The 13,377-nt window shown below is 33.2% G+C and overlaps 1 protein-coding gene across 2 annotated transcripts in view; it reads right to left on the bottom strand.

Moving 5' to 3' along the window:
- Positions 1-13,377, bottom strand: part of Pgant2 (polypeptide N-acetylgalactosaminyltransferase 2) — a 213,740-nt gene that overhangs the window by 199,216 nt on the left and 1,147 nt on the right. The window lies entirely within an intron of this gene.

Genomic DNA, 13,377 nt, shown 5'->3' with positions numbered 1-13,377 from the left:
AATGTTATACAATTAAATATTAAATATTTTCACATATAATTATATTATTTATGGAATATTAAAATATTTCAACATTTATATTTCGCAAGTTCCTATACAGATGAGATTTCCTTCAAACTTCCGCCACTGATGCTCTGTATGCGGAAACCTCGACCCTCCAACGTCCACAGTTTCGCATAAAGTCGTGCAATTTCCGGTTACTTAGCCAGGCTGTGTGTTTTCGTGATGGGGCGCAATGGAAAAAGGATCACGTGGACCGCGGACGGACGAATTCACATATATACGCATTCTGCATCGCTTTATAGAACGCCACGGAAACCTGCTGGAACGTACTCTTGATGCAAGAGAGAGAACGACGCGCTCGTACGGACTGGTGCATGCATATGCAGATTTGCGGCGCTTCGAGGACCGCCTTGTTACCGCCGACCGACCGACAGACCAGACTGGTGCAAAGGCCGTAGGAGAATCCCGCATGCCGGTTATAGACATTAACTAAATATTTGCGCGGGCCACAAGCAGAGAACCGCTGCGCGAGAACGTCTAGGATTAACCTCGGGCGATGGTACGTTAACGCGATGCGGGAGGAAGGAGATTGCTTGTACGCGAGATGCACAGAGAATGAGATGGACGGTAAGGGAACTTACTCAGAGGATGACAAGCCGACCGGAAAAGCAGAGGCTCGATTCGAAATTCAAGGATGAAATGCTAATTTCACGCGTACCTTTTGCTCGTCTGAGGCAACCTGGATTACGATTAAAAGGGAAACAGGAATGCGAGACATAATTGTTGTATGATTTTAGAAAATTATTCAACCTTTTAATGGCCGGTATACTTTGAACTTCAACAGTGTATTCTGTGAAGATTGAATTAAAAATCATGATGCAAACGTATAGAATAATTTTCAGGTCTGTCACAATAGTTTTCGAATTGCATGCGAAAAAAACTGGTACTTTCTAAAAGTGAATCAGTGTATTTTTTATCACTGACTTCAGTGCTACACTTATTGTAATATCAGCGAATATTTACTGTTTTTCAGTAATAATACACTGATTCATTTTAAGAAGTAATGGTTTCTACAGATTGAATCTGCAGAAAATCATAACCTTTAAAATTCATTTGGATGAATCAGTGTATTATTACCGAAAAACAGTAAATATTCGCTGATGACTTCAATCTACACTTCAAGCTACACTTATAACTGATGTAATCATACACTAATTATAATACACTAATTCACTTTTAGAGAGTAATTGTATTGTATTACGATAACTACACGCGTACCGATTTATTATTTATTATTAATTTTTTTATATTTTAGATAGGTACTTATTTGTACACTATAGATCAGACAATATTGTAATAAATTAGTCAATAATATAAAATTTTATACACAAATAATTAAAAGAATAAAGTCAGAATAATAAATATAAATAGATAGATTAGAATAAAAATTACGACGAAAAGTACAAATAATAATCATTGATGCGCTTCGATCTTTCATTAAACAAATTAGTTAGAATGTATTATGTAACTCGGCATATAACATACCGCAAGACACCGGTATTTCGAATAAATCTGTATCTTTTATCAATTATTAATAAATTGTCACATGACAATTCGTTTTTTACTGACAATTCGTATATCATTTTACACTTTCGATCTGAAAATCAACACATTACATTCAGCGAAGAAATTAATCATGTAATGCGGAATATTTTGATTCAAACAACGTTATAACCATTCTTCGTAAAAATCTCATGAAACAATAATGTATTATACAATTCATAATCGCTGTCGCTTCGATTCCTACTTCAACTGATTAAATCACGCGAAATAATTCTATATATATAACCACCGTTAACAAACAACTACCGTTCTACATGCTTATATACGGAACATTAGTCGTGGGAGTTAGTTAATTGTACAAGCTAATGATCGTTAATTGTTCAATGCAAATAGTCGCGATCGCGACTCGAATAGTAATGCGACGACACACGGAGAGGCACGTGCCACTATCTGCTTGCTCGAATTTCACTGCATGAATGATAGCGCACTAACCACATGTTTACAAAGCTACGAGATACAAGGACGCAGAGACGAAAGCAAAATGGAGAGTTTTACACAAAGTAGTTTGCAATTTTTTTAAATATTTAATTTACTATTTTCTGGCAAAAACAAAGATAAACTTTGTTCTTTTTTAAGTTTAGATTTGATTTTATGATTTATTCCCGTTTCTGTCAGTATGGATTAACTTTAATCTCGGTTCAACTTGCTCTTCATCTTTCTCTAATTTTTAAAAATAGAAAGAGATAAAGAATTGAATCAAGATTAAAATTAAACTACATTGACAGAAACGAGCATTAATAATTTTTTCCAAGTGACACAATTAATCAAATATTTGTTCTCAATAAAAGATTAATTTACTGTAAAGATAAAAATTTGCTATTAGCAATTAACTCAATATCAGTTAATTACAAAAATATATGCGATATTTACGCATACCAAATCAATCGAGTAAAATCCTTCAGACTGTGAAAATCAATAACAAATCACAGATCATTCAGTCAATACACATGTAAATGCAATTATTTAACGCAACAAACGAATTTTACACGATATCATGCCTTTAACCGTTCATTTTCAACTTAAATTATAAAATATACACACACATTAAAATATTATGAAGTGTGTGAAGTATAATATTTTATATAATTTATGTTTACATATCTTATATATGTGAAAATCGATAATCGCAACCTTTTTATATATCTCCAATACTTTTTAATTCTATAAATATTTTATTTATGCTAATTTATATAAACGGATACATACAAATTATTGTATGTATGAAATAATGACCAAATCGATAGAATCGACTTCTAACAACATGACATATTCATAACTTCGTTAAATAACAAATCTGTTTACTAAAGTATCATCGAACGCTGGTTTTATTAACGAGTATCTTATTACCTACCGTTGTCGCTATCGTGACAGATCAATCTATTTTACAACACAGAACGGCTATTAAACATAAAAGTGAATTTAAACGACTGGATGCTATTGTTTAGCCATTTGCAAATAACAAATGATCGTAAATTTGCTAGAGTTAAAGATTGATTATATAACCTTGTACTTATTCATAATAAATGTGACAAAAATATAATTGTATGATAAATATGTATCGTTATAATTCCTGATTTTCGAATTAAAAAATGAGATAAATAATGAAAGATACATTTTCCGCTTATCAATAAGACAATATGAGATTTCCTGTCGCCAGCATTTTCAACGGAGTAATTCCAGAAAAGTCCCTCTTTCTCTCTGATAGAAAGAGAACGTTATCCGGATAAGGTTTAAAAATTCCCAGGAAATCCCGGGATTTTACGATTTGATTCGCTACGGATCGTTCTATTTATTTTTTTTTTCACTTTTGACAACCGACCATGGACGTCATTCCACCGGGCGAGAATATCTGGCATGCCCGATATCGCGACGGTATGCGAATAGTGCGGATGCACGTGCGTGTCGTAAGACACGTGCACGCATACCAGCGACGGTGTCGACCACGCTCGCACGAGAATCGGGTCACCGGAGAATGGCACCCATTTCAAACCGGTCCTCAAGAGCGAATCACCCCTATTTTACGGATACCCGCGTGCACGCACACGCAGCTACACACGCGATCGAGACGACCGTTGTACCCATGGAGCGAGAATTTACAATTATTATCGACGATATGACTGTGCGATTTTACGTAGCACCGGCGTGGCGACTCTTGGCAAAAATCTTGAATAGCCAGTCGAACGAGTTCGTGGCCTAAATGTTCGTTTACCAAATATCGCGTTCTTTTCTTTCTTATTACGGCAATAAGAATTTTAACCTTCTGAGGACCAGCATGTTTTTGATCGATTTTTTTTTTATTTTAAGAGCTAGAACTTTTTTGTCAATATCATGGAGTTGAGTGGCGAAAAAGGTGGCATCACTATCGAGTCCCTAAAGAGGCCTCCAGTCCTCCAGAGGTTAATTTATTACAAAAAATGTATATAATCTATACAATCGCAGGAAATTCAGAACTATTCGAAAATTTCTCAAGAGGTTAAAACTTTATAGATTTTTTATTGAAATAAATTTGTCCTTTATCGTAAAATTTTCCATTGAATAACGTTTATAATGCGTCGATTTTCAAACAACGAAAATCATCAAGTGAGTGTCGATATCCCTATTATATTTCATCGCGTCTGTATACAACTGACATTTCGCCAGCGCGTTTTGCTTATTGCAAGCTCTGGTATCTGATGTATATGTATCCGTGGAAATGACGTGCACGCATGTTCATGAGTTATGCGAATGCAATTTCAGCTAATAAATAAAATACATTCTCGTTGAAAGCTTCGCTGATAACCGCTTATATGTTTTAACAAAATGCTAGCACACGTTGCTATTTATTATAATAAAGAGTATACTCTCTAAAAGTGAATTAGTGTATTATTATTGATTACATCAGTTATAAGCACTGCAGCACTGAAGTCATCAGCGAATATTTACTGTTTTTCAATAATAATACACTGATTCACTTTAGAGGTTATAATTTTCTGCAGATTCAATCCGTAGAAACCATAACTTCTCAAAATGAATCAGTGTATTATTACCGAAAAACAGGAGAGGAGAGAAGGTGGTACGTATGGCCAATGTATATATTGTGGCCTCTCTTAATATTTCCGCTATTATATAACGAATCCTAATGATTACTTATGGAATTATTAGTTCAGTAGCTCGCCATTACACCATGACGCTAATATTATCATACCCAATAGCCAGCACTTATTATAACGCATTTTTATTTTCAAGTATTTCGAAACGTTTCTGAGGTACACTTTAGCATTTAATTACACCTACTTTCTCATTTTTCTTAAACTTGAACGTATTATCACATGAATATATGTATTTTTGAATGTGTTATTTGCTATTTAACATTTTATTTGACTGTATATATTTTGAGTTATGCAAATTTAAATAATACCATGGCATTTTGCTAATGTGGCCTTCTATGATTATTGATTACTCACGACTCTTTTTTGAGGTTTTCATATCAAAATAATTATTTGATAATCGATCGTAATTCTACTGTTAATCTATAATTTATAATACGTGTACTATTTTTAATACTGAGATTTTTAGTACTAAGAACATCTTATATGCAAAAGTTATGTATATACATTCATTTGCATACATTTTAAAATGTTTTACTTTTTTGTTAATTTTGTAACCAAATACTGTTTTCTAAACAAAACTAATATTTTAAGGCTATTTTTATGGAAGGCCACATTACCACCCATTTTTTTCTTCGAGTCATGCAATGTCGCCACATTTTTATTAATAGTGTCCTAAGTAATAAATATTTCGTAACTTTGAGTCCAGAATCGATTCGACAACATTTTAACGAATGTAATTGTCAAGTTTTAAACTTAAATATTAATTATTAACAAAGTTATTGTGTAAAATTTAACTGGAGTGCCATAATACCATCTTCTCCTCTAAATATTCGCTGATATTACAGTTATAAATTTAGACTAAGGTGCGATTGAAGTCAGTGATAATACACTGATTCACTTTTAGAAAGTACTACTAGTATACTTCGATATGTACTTAACATACCTAATGTCTAACACAATTAGCTTCGTCAATATTTCGATACAATTCTTCTCCCGACTTTGTTGTTTCTATGATTAATAATTTGAATTTTAAAACGTCAATTTTTTTATGCTATTACAAATTAGTTTAATATTAAAAAGTTTTCTGTGAAATAATTGAAAAGTCTTATTTAAATTTAAATGTATTTTCGTAGGAACTATTTTTAAATTATTAGAAATTAATTCATTAATATGAAAAAATTTAACTATAAATGTGCCAACTACAAATGTTACATATTGAATTTCAGCATTTTATTATATATTCATTTAGTAATACGTGTACTGCAGAAACTTATTATCGATTAAATTATATGTATCTATTAGCAAGAGGATAAAATAATCTACCTTGTTTTCGATTATTAAATAAGTGGAGCAAAACATAAGTTATAATCTGAACATTTCCAATATCGGAAGCCAATTAATGAATATCAATTTGTTGCACGATAATAAATAATATGGCTAAAAAACCAGATTATTGCTCGATATCATGAATAAATAGCACGAATAAATACCAATTAACTGAAATCTACACAAAACGTCGATAAAACGGATAAATGAGCTCGCCTGATTAGCTGCGGTAAAATTTGTCAATTACTGTTTAATCTGACATGCAACGTGCTTCCATATTTCATAGCTGGAAAATACGGGTCCATCAATGCAATGTATTAAAATAAGAAAGCTTAACTTGCTATATAAAGTAACCATAAAATTCAATGATTCATGTATCAAAATTTCGTATGTAATAATTTTATAACATTCTTTTCATTTTCACGAACATTTTAATGAAGATAAGAATATAATGCAATTACAAACTGATGAGAATATAATGTAATCACAAAACTGATAAGATTAATTTAATCCTTTCGTCTTCTTGCATATTTGAGCTCATTTATTATATTATGCGCCAGAATGTAACGCTGATAATTGGACAAATCAAATTACTCATGTGCTCTACATTTACTCATCGTGATAATTAACGTCTCCTGTCGAGACGGTAATGTAATATGGCGGATGTAGTATGCAACGCGAACAAAGCGTGAGAATATGTGCAAGGATACTTCTCGATTTACAAATTACGAAGAAAAGCGATAATAATATCATTATATAATAGTTACAGCAATTTGTTTGTCAACATTAGTTTCTCTCATTTATGTATCATGTGTTCTTAATAAAATGAATATAATTGTCTTTATAATATAATAATAATAATGTCTTCTTTTCGATATGCAAATTTTCTGAGCGATCAATAATATTGAAACTGTGCAGCCTAGCTGAAGAAACGACAATGTTTCATACTTTTATTCTTTCGCGAAGTAAAAGGATCTATTTGCGTGAAAGATTGAAAAGAGAAAAAAGAGCGTTATGACCTTCGTGACGAACTTATTCGAAAATGCGCCATTTCGTTCAAGTACCGCAGTGCGTTTCATCGAAGCGATGATGATTCGATCGCTCCTTTATGCCATGCTTTAGATATAAAGCGGTACCGAGCATACGTGCTAGAAACCCTTTTCTTTAGTGAGTCATTTTATTTCGAGCAAAATAGAATAGAAATTTAAAATACGTGTTAAATTGAAAGACGCGCGCGCGTTTTTAAAAATAGTTTTATTATATTTTTAGTATTGCTATGTTTAAATCTTTTATTTCCTAGTTATTGTGTATTCATATTATGATTTTAAAAGATAAAAGATAAATAGATAAAAAGATGAAGAAAAAAAAATGATGTATCAACAGTATTATCTTAATGGAAAATAATTTTGTTAATTCAATAATAAACACCAATAATGAATTAATGAAACAAATATTTATGCTCTTGTTTTAATAAAATTGTATTTGTTTCATTAATACCGTTATTAAATCAACAAGATTGGTTTCAATTAAAATAATGCTGTTAAAACAACATCATTATTTTTCAGTGTATCAATAGAAAATCAATATGCCTGAAGAGTGACGAGCAAGATAGGAAAAGTACGACGGTTAGTCCATTGTATGAGATAATCGACAAACATCGAGCCGTAATTTGATCTGAGCACAGCACAGTTGTGTTCACGGGATAGAGAACAGTTTCGCGACAATGCGTAAAACGGACGTTTCGGAATGGCACTCTCACTTGAGCAACGCTCGTGATAGGAGCAGCTACGCGTGACATTAGAAACAACGATGATTTAATCAACTCCGCTACGAAAGCAGCACTCGGCTTCGATTGCGGCTGCCGTGCTTAACGACCGAATCGTTTCCTGCAGGTTAACGCGATTAGTCCGCCCCATTAGCGCGTTCGCGTTTAAGCGCCGCGTTGCGATTACGGGACGAGTCAGGTCAGTCATTGAACATGGTCTTGGAATCCACCCTCCCTATAAGACACTCAATTTTAACGGTTGAAAAATCGGTTCCCAGCTGAGAAAAGATGACAACCGTGAAGCGACTTCGCTCAGTGAATTTTACTGCGCCATGCGATAAGTGTGCGGAGACACGGATTTCTTCGTCGCCGATTTTCGCGGTAAACGGCGGTGGCAAAATTTATAGCCTTCGAGAATAGTCCATCCCTTTAGACGACGAGATTTCGACGATTCTGCGGTTTCGCGCCGGTGTTCAAGTGAATGGAACATCGTACAAATAACGTGTTACACGATATTATTTGACAATTTTAATTTAATTTATTTTACACCAATATCATTTATTTAAAAGCTGATGGCATATCGGGACGTTCTGTATAATAGCGGTACTTGAAAAGCTCGTTTTCGCTATGTGTTGAATGCTCGATTATATCGATTCGTTTCAAGTGATTAGAGGCAGTTAATGAACATCAGTGTCGGAAGCATCGCGATTCGCAGATAAGCAAACGGCTTCCATCATTCAGGAAATGTAAATGCTCGCTGATGTAAAGCCAGTTGCAAAGTGAAATCGATAGTAACATCGGCCACTTGCTGATGAACGTCTCTCAAACTTCTTAACATGCTGTACGCGATCGTGCAAGTAAATCACGATTTCACCGGTAGCATCACGTACGATGCACTTGCCTAAACGCGCCCACCAGACTGCGGTTAATGCGTAAATGTGTGGCACGTAATGTCATATTGATACGCGACTCCAATGATAACGCTTAGCGGTTAAAGGTCAACCAGTTCACCAAACATCAGGGTTTACCACTTATATACGACCGAAATTTGCTTTTTCGCTTAATTCAAACATTAATTGCTGTAGTAATTATTTAATTGTCAAAGTTAGAAAGGGGGAGATTAAATAATATCATTTCCTTTTTCTCGAGACTGATGTTATTAATTAATAAAAATGCAATCTAATTTCGTTCTCTTATTTAAGATAGTCGAGAAATATGATAGAGAGTATAAAAAATTTCTTAAAAAACAGACATGATGAACTTTGTAAATAAAAAATGTAATATATTAGCTACTAATCAAGAATGTTTATTTATTTAGTATATGTTATACTTTTTAATCATAAATTTATAACTAATAAATTATTCCCAAAAAATAATTCATTAAATATAAATAAAATTGCAAAATTAGAACAAATGTGATTCATTTTTTAGCAAATAGAAATATTGTTAAAATTTGATAAACTAATAAATTGTTTAATATCTAAGAATTCAATTAAAAAATTTGGTTGCTGTGCGTTTTCTCACAATTGCGTTAAAGCCATGGAAAGAACAGTAGAGAAATGTTGTCAGTAAGAACGATTAAACTGGTTGGCAATTCTAAGATAACATTACTCGGTGAACAATAATATTGTTTAGTGAGAGATAGTACTATTCAACGAGACGCTCTAATTGAGATGGAAAGAAACAGAACAATTCTCAGTAAAAATAGAAAATCCGAATGAAACTTACAATGCCTCGATCGATCTTCCGTGGTCCTTTAACAACAAACAGTCCTAGGAAAACAACCCTGCACCATTCGTTCATATTATCTACGTTATTCGAGTTTCATCCTTCTTACTGCTTTTCACATTTAAGATAAATGGATGTAACTATGCTAAAATCCAACCAACGTCAATTTTCCAGAAGACCGAATAAACCAACATAGTTTGTTTGACGAAAAATACATAATATTATTTCTTATATAAAATTTAATTGACTTTTTATTATACAAAAGCTCTTTAAATTCGTTTTTGAATGAATAAGATGAATAATTGTCTTGATTTTTATTTATTCACCACGAGCTGAAAATACATACGTCGCAAGTCTCAACGTTCTCGAAACAGAATGGCTTGATGTTTACGATTAAATGCAACTCGACGCGTATCACGTCGCGTATCACGAGTACGCGACATTATGCCAGCTGCCGCACTGCGTGCATGTTTGTATGTTGTACGGCTGTCTTCACGTGTCATGAATGAAACAACCGTATGCTCTTGTAATTACCTCATTTTTCACGTAGTAGATTAAATTCCACGGATCAAGTAATTTTTACGTATTTAGAAATTATGAGAAAATAAACTTATTGTCGTATTTTGTTTTTTTGCATTTTTAACCCTAGAATGCTATCGCTATTGAGTAATACAGTATTGTTGTAGCGATACGTAAATTTTATGTACTGAGAAATAGGCCACTCTTAATTAATGTAACACAAGTTTTTCGTACACTTGACATTTTTAATGGCAAATATTTATAATTTAGACTTTTATAAACACAAATAATTATTGGCTTAAAAAGAATAAACACACTATAAATTCAATCTCGAAATATGGAGTATGTAGCCTAATTTTGTGTTTCCTTATTCATTTAAATAAAATATTTAAATAATAACACGAAACTGCTTAGAATTTATAACGCTCTGTTATAATACCGATCATTAATCAGAAAAGCCAAATATATAACGGACGGAATTTTTAAAAGCTTATCTCCGCGTGTTCCAGCTTTTAGCATGGTAGATCAGACTTCCTAATGATCACTAAAAGCATAACTAATAATCTCGTTCATTTGTACGTAAAATTTACATATCGATAACGTTCTGGAAACTTCATAATTTCGGAGGAAATACGCTGGAGGAATTAAGGATTATATAGTTAAGTTTTCATGGGTATCCGAAAGTTCGCTATTTAGGAAAATGATTTACTAGACCGCATGTGGCACCCGAGACAACGACTATAAATAAGTGCTCGTGAGATTTTATGGTTTATTTGATGCTTGCAGAAACCGAACACGGCAGGACAATATCGATGGCTACGCGTATATACGCGTGTGGGCGTACAAGTCCATTCAGACGGTGACGAATATATATGTCAATCGCTGAATCGTGTCCCAAGATAAATGGTTGTGCGTGTTAATATGATTTTGTCACGAACAGGCATCCGCCGCCATCGTGAGTGCGAAAGGGATCACGATTCTTGGGGTGATCGACCGCGGTCTTGGCCGATGTGCAAGTAAAATACCATTGCACAGTCCAGAAGTAGCCGAACCTCTGCAGACAATGCATGCTAAATTTTGGTGAGCACGCTTTTGGCAAGCAAAATAGAATCTCTTAATAAAATTAGTACAAGTTTATGGACTCTCAACTATATCCGTGTAGAAATGCTTGCATATGTCTCATTATCAGTCTAATAGTTATTTGTGTCATAATTTTTTCTCTTCTTCCTATTTTACGCGCGATATTAAGCGAGAGAAATCTGGAAAAGCTTACAAAAGCCAACGTAATCGTTTCGTACATGTTCTTAAAATTTAGAAGGACACAAGTCTGGAGAGACGACGTGTTCTCTCATAGATTAAGTAATTTGGAGCAACTTCTCATAATTACGTAACTCGCTGGTGCAAATTGAGGCATAACTTCGCATACTTAATTGTAGCTCTAATCTATTCTAATCTAATCCAAGTCGCTCTCGCACAATTTCGAGTTATGGATGGGAGAACGGCTTGTAAATTAGCGCGTATAAATTTCATTATATAAGCGACACAATACTAATTATTCGTACGACAGTTCCAGATTCAGTTGACAAATTGCGACCTAAATTTTACATCAGTGCAACAACTGCGATTTATTCTCTAATCGAAATATATATCTAACATACGTATATATTTAATATCATAAAACAGAAACATTTAGGTATGTATTATATGTGATATCGCAATACGAGAAGTATATTTCATATACTTTTATAACAAATGGTACTGGCGTTACAATAAATAATAATTTAATAAACAAATTACCTCGTTATGGAAAATATTATATATCTATATATATGGAATTAGTGTGCAGTTTTAGTCAAATATTTAATCAATTTATACATAAAATATATCGATCATTTTACCGAAGTTCAACGAGCTGATAGCGATTGATACAGAAAATCCGCGATAGTCCGAGTTTGTCCGATGAAGCGTCCGCATTTTTTACGGTGGAACACAAACGTGTACAACTGCTCGTGTCGCACGCGATCACGCGAGAGTAGCCAATCGAAACAGATACCGTGGTAGAGGCCACCACACTCCGTCATTATTCACATCACATTAAGCATTTATTATGTTTAACGTTACATTTACCGCGAGCTTCATTCGCTTCTCCAATTCGATGTAACATGTGAATGCATCGCTTGACCACATCAAATACTAAGGTATGTACCAGAATTACGATCCATGCATTTATATTGAATAATGATTCTATGCAACAAACTTCAAAGGTTTAAGTTATTAACTCAGTTATTAAACCTTCTGCTTTGATACTACAATCCCTTTGTTCGATTCTACTTGTTCCTTATTCAGCATATTATTAGTATTTATGCATATTATAAATTTATACATCAAATATCTCGCATTTGCAATCGCGATTTAATTGAAGCTCTTACAGTTTGTAATTTTCTTATAGCTTATCCATTCTTGTTTATTGATAATTTAATTTTATATCATGACAAAAAGACAAGTATTTAATATATATAACGCGAAATGTAATAAATCATCTCGGGGGCGTTAAAATTTGAAAATATTCTACAACAGTCGTACAATATTTCAATCCGTTTTCATGATATTTATAGTCTATTCTTATACTAACACTGTTAAAAATAATATGTTAATTTTAACTTAAAGACGTATAGTGAACTTTCTGAGACATGCAACAATTAATATTTTTTTTTACAAAATGTTAATTTTAATGTTTTTGCGTGTCTCAGAAAATTCACTATACGTCCTTAAGTTAAAATTAATATTTTATTTTTAACAGTGTAAGACTGTCTTATACTAGAACTGTCTTAAGATGTCATAAACAAATCAGAGAGAACATTACTTACGATTGTCTTAAAATAAGAATCGACTATAAATATCAGCCTGGGACTGTCAAACCGTATCTTAAGATAAACTTGAGAGTATCTTATCAATGCACTTTTAAATGCAGTATTCAATAATGAAATAACCATAAACGGACCTAAAAGGATAGAAAATTCAAGTTGAATTAAAGTTCACGAGTTGTAATGTAATTTGATTATCGACAAATAAAAGCACTGAACATCGAAGGAGACGGAGAGAGATAATCGATTTTTTTCCCTACGCTGCGCACTCTACGATATTATTCCACGCGTTCCGCGTGGAAGATGATACCGTAATGCGAGCATGGGGTCGACATATGTCGCTTGAGCTTTAAAGTAGAACGAAGCTTATTTTCATATAAATAAGAATGCATGTAGGAACGTTAGGAAAATATCTTTTGAAGGAGGAACTCAATTGAAACTGATTCACAATTAATATGCG

Source organism: Mycetomoellerius zeteki, unplaced genomic scaffold (genome assembly GCF_001594055.1).
Source record: "Mycetomoellerius zeteki isolate Tzet28-1 unplaced genomic scaffold, Tzet1.0 scaffold169, whole genome shotgun sequence".
NCBI lineage: Eukaryota > Metazoa > Arthropoda > Insecta > Hymenoptera > Formicidae > Mycetomoellerius > Mycetomoellerius zeteki.
This window is presented reverse-complemented; position numbering and strand designations above follow the sequence as displayed.